Here is a 4293-nt window from a genome sequence, read left to right on the forward strand (position 1 = left end):
CATGGATCACACGCAGAAAGACCTTAAGTACGTGGCTCATTAGGCTAATGGTTCGATGATCATGACATTCTTTTGCCTTCGCTTTCTTGGAAATTGGTATAAAAGTAGATTTCAGCCAATCATATGGTAAGTGACCATGATTATATATAGCATTAAACAAGTCAACCAATACTTTACTTCCGCAGTCTCCTAGTAGTTTTAGAAACTCTGTGGGTATTTCATCAGGTCCCATGGCCTTCTTTGATTTTGACAAGCGTATAGCATCTTCCACTTCGCTTTTAGTTATAGGTGGTCCACTATATTCGCGTCCGTTATGTTATGTTGTATTGGTCGATCATCCTGAAAAAGATCCTCAATGTATTTCCTCCATCGGTGCAGTTTTTGTTTTGTGTCAAACAATAGATTTCCATTTGGATCAGCTATCGCACGACTACTTATATTTCCACACTTTGCTAATTCTTTTACCTTCTTATGCATGTTGAAAGAATCATATTTTCTTTCATACTCCTCGATTTCGCTACATTCTTGGGAGAACCATTGCGCTTTAACACTCCTTATTTTCTTTCTTATTTCAGTGTACAATAACTTATATTGGTCTTTATTGCGATTTCTGTGTAGTCTTCTTCTTTCCATCAAATCGAGAATTTCCTGCGTCATCCATCTTTGTTTTGGTTCAGCTTTCACCGTCTCCAATTTCCCTTTTATATGAGTCTGAATGGTATCTCTTATATTTGTCCATATTTTTTCGATTCGATCTTCCGGTGATACTTCAGTGATACTTTCGATGTTTTCCATTTCTCTTTCCAAGTCTGCTACAAATATATGCTTAACGTTTGGCTCTTTAAGCGCTTCTAGATTCATTTTAGGTTTTGGCTTTTTCCTAAATATGTGTTTTAATCTTACAGTCATCTTAGCCAAAAGTAAATTGTGATCTGATGACACATCCGTGCCTGGATAGGTTTTGACTGACGTTATAGAATTTCTGAATCGTTGATTGACCGCTATGTAGTCTATCTGGTTACGGACAATATTACCAACTGCATCTGCTGGCGCTTTCCACGTATATAGGTGACGCTTAGGTAATTTGAAGAAAGTATTCATTATACATTTTACATTCATTATACAACTTATTTTCGGTACAGAACTCTACGAAACGCTCTCCTCTATCATTCCTGTTGTCTAGACCATACTTCCCTACAGTGTCTTCTTCTTCTCCACTGCCTACTTTGGCATTTAAGTCTCCCTTTAGGATAGTGATCTCATTGTTCTTTATCTGTTTTATAGCCTTGTCTAAGTCTGTAGAATGTCTCTATCTCTTCTTCATCACACATCGATGTTGGCGCATACACTTGAATTAAATTGATGTTTATTGGTGTCGAATGGAATCGCATCACTATAATTCTCTCTGATATTGGTATCCAATCCATGAGTGATTTGCTAACATCTTTAGTAATAATGATCCCTACTCCGTGCCTATGATTGTTGCTGTCTTCTCCAGAGTAGTAAACAGGATGTTCATCTATTGCGCATTCACCCTGTCGAGGCCAACGCATTTCGCTGATGCCTAAGATTGAAATTTTTAGCCTCTTCATTTCCTTGATGGTATTGTGTACCTTTCCTGCTTCAAACATGCTACGCACATTCCAGGTACCTATTCGTTTTGCTTCATCTCCTTTTAGCATTTGTAAAAATGCTATTGTTAAAGTATTATTAGTTTAATCTTCTTAAATCCTAAATGTTCAATTAACTTCAACTTATTAGTTAGTTATCAAGACCTTGATATTTAATTTTTTGGAATAATGAGGGTATAAAATAGAGCATAAAATCAGTGGCGTAGCTAACATGGGTGACACCCGGGGCGGTAATCGATGGTGTCACCCCAAATCCACAAAATAAAGATTGGCTTACGTTATTTAGCCTTGTTTGCGCCATCACTACCCGCAAGTAATTCTTGATTAATATTAGCTTACTAAAACTTCTCTCACATGAAGCAACCGATACACAATTAAGTGGTCATATACAATTTTAATGCAACCATTAAGTTTGGGAGGGATTCCATGAAATACCATTCCACAATGATTTTTTTTAAATCTACAGCTAACCATTTATACTTAGAGGCTGTAATATTGGCCGTTTGTAAATGTCTTCTTGAGCGTTGGTATTTTTAGCAGGAGGTCTGATACCTCTTCATGGTAAAAGTTACAAAATGTTAAAACAGCTAATTTCCACTGTTCTGTTCGTGGAAAGCAAAGTGTGTGTCTGCACAACCTCGAACAGTGAAGCCACATCATGAATGGACTTTGATCCGGTTTCAAGTTCAACATTGAATAGGTCAAAATATTCCATCATATCCTTTTGAAGTTCGACTCGAAGTGCGAGTCCTGAATTCGTTTTTCGGTAGGAATGTCGTCGTACTCATATGTTCGTGGCAATTTCTATTGCTTCAGCTATAATTTGACCACATTTTTCTTCAATATAAAGTGCACCTATTTTGGTCGCTGATTGATTAACGGTTATGCCTTTACTTTGCAATTAAATCTGACAAAAATTTATATATTATCTTAGTACATCATTCCAAAAGAAAATATAACAAAGAAATGTAGAATTACACATGGCGGGCATATGGTTATGTGCAGCACCTCTGGTGTCTAAATTTTCTTATTGATGATATAATTCTTTAATTGCAGCAACAAAACTATCAGACTGTTCTGCCAATACTTTAACTGCAACATAGTGAGCACTTCAACGCATTGTGGAAAGTCGTGTAACGTGTATTCTTTGCTGTGTTTAATAAGCACTTTCCAGCAGCTAGTGGTAACAGAAAAAAAATGCCTCTCTACAGTTCCGAAAAATGTTACACAAGATGTATTTTGTGCAAAAGAGTGCTGGCCACATAAATTAATTAAATGATCAATACATTCAACGAAAATGGCCTTTTTGTTTTTTGCTTTAATAATAGCTTGTATTCATCCATGTCCCCCGCTCATAAGCTGCTTTTTTCTTTTTAACGGAAAAAATCTAAGAAATGCCTCTTTGACCTTGACTTTTCTCGGTTTCGTGTGTTCACAAATTAATATGGAATTTTATTTTGATTGTGAGATTGTGATTGGAGATGATGTATGGTGAACCAAACATAGTAGGGATCATAAAATCACAAAGACTGAGATGGTTGGGACATATCCAAAGGATGCCAAACACGAGACTTCCCAAAAAAAAAATACTAACGGGAGGAATAGGAGGAAAGAAGAAGAAAGGTAGACCGAAAACCAGATGGAAGAAAGATGTTGAAAAAGACATAGAAGAACTGAAAATCACAAATTGGAAAAATAAAGCAGCAAATAGTAGAGATTGGAAAGGAATAGTAAACCAAGCCATGGGCCTTCTAGGCCTGGAGAGCTAAACTATATATATTTTGATTGTAAAGTGAGTAAAGTTACAAATTAACGATTCATTCTTTGATGATCGGTGATCGGGTCTCTCGGGTGTCACCCCCGAACGGGTGACACCCGGGGCGGACCGCCCCCTACGCCCCACCCTAGCTACGCCACTGCATAAAATTAATCCTTCTTGATTTTAAATATATTTCTTTGCGTTATTTCCAATTGGTGAAAAAAATTCAAATTGAATTTTAAAATGCAAACCTATAAATGAATTTCGTGTTTGGTTTAGCAATTGCAAGGTCCCTTGCTTTTTTACATATTTATACTACTTGTAATTGGATTTATCAAATTTTTTAATGTATTAGTTAAGCATTTTATAAAAACTACAAAATCTGATTTTGTATTCAGCGCTTAGATTGACGGCAGATTTTATCTATTGCAGTTAAGGTTACTCCGATCTATTCTGCAATTAGCTTGAATAATTCCACCAAATATCTGCATAATTAGATGTTGTGTTTAAAATGCCTACCCTACCCTACCCTACCCTAAAGCCGCTTTTTTCCTTTGATCCGTATGGATGGTAATCTTCACATATTAGGTCTTTTAGAATTTTTCCGTACAGTCGACTTAGTGTGCTAGTTACGGTAACACCTATGTAGATATTTGGATCTTGTTTACTACCTTTCTTATGTATAGATGTTATACATCCTTCTTTCCATGTCTGTGGTACTGGTTCTTCATTTAAGAATCTGTTAAATAATAATATTTTAGCTAATTTGTCAGTACCATTTTTAAGTATTTCTGCGGGTATTCCTTCCGGCCCTGGGGAGCGGTCGTTTTTTAATGAGGATGTTGTTTTTTGATCTGCTCCTCTGCACCATAACTCTTAGTGAGAAAATACACCATGTCAAAC

At 36.3% G+C, this 4293-nt stretch overlaps 1 protein-coding gene across 1 annotated transcript in view; it reads left to right on the forward strand.

The window, feature by feature from the left end:
- Window positions 1-4293, forward strand: part of LOC126881299 (uncharacterized) — a 341601-nt gene that overhangs the window by 213478 nt on the left and 123830 nt on the right. The gene's annotated exons all lie outside the window — the stretch shown is intronic.

This window comes from Diabrotica virgifera, chromosome 3, assembly GCF_917563875.1.
Source record: "Diabrotica virgifera virgifera chromosome 3, PGI_DIABVI_V3a".
In the NCBI taxonomy this organism is placed as follows: domain Eukaryota; kingdom Metazoa; phylum Arthropoda; class Insecta; order Coleoptera; family Chrysomelidae; genus Diabrotica; species Diabrotica virgifera.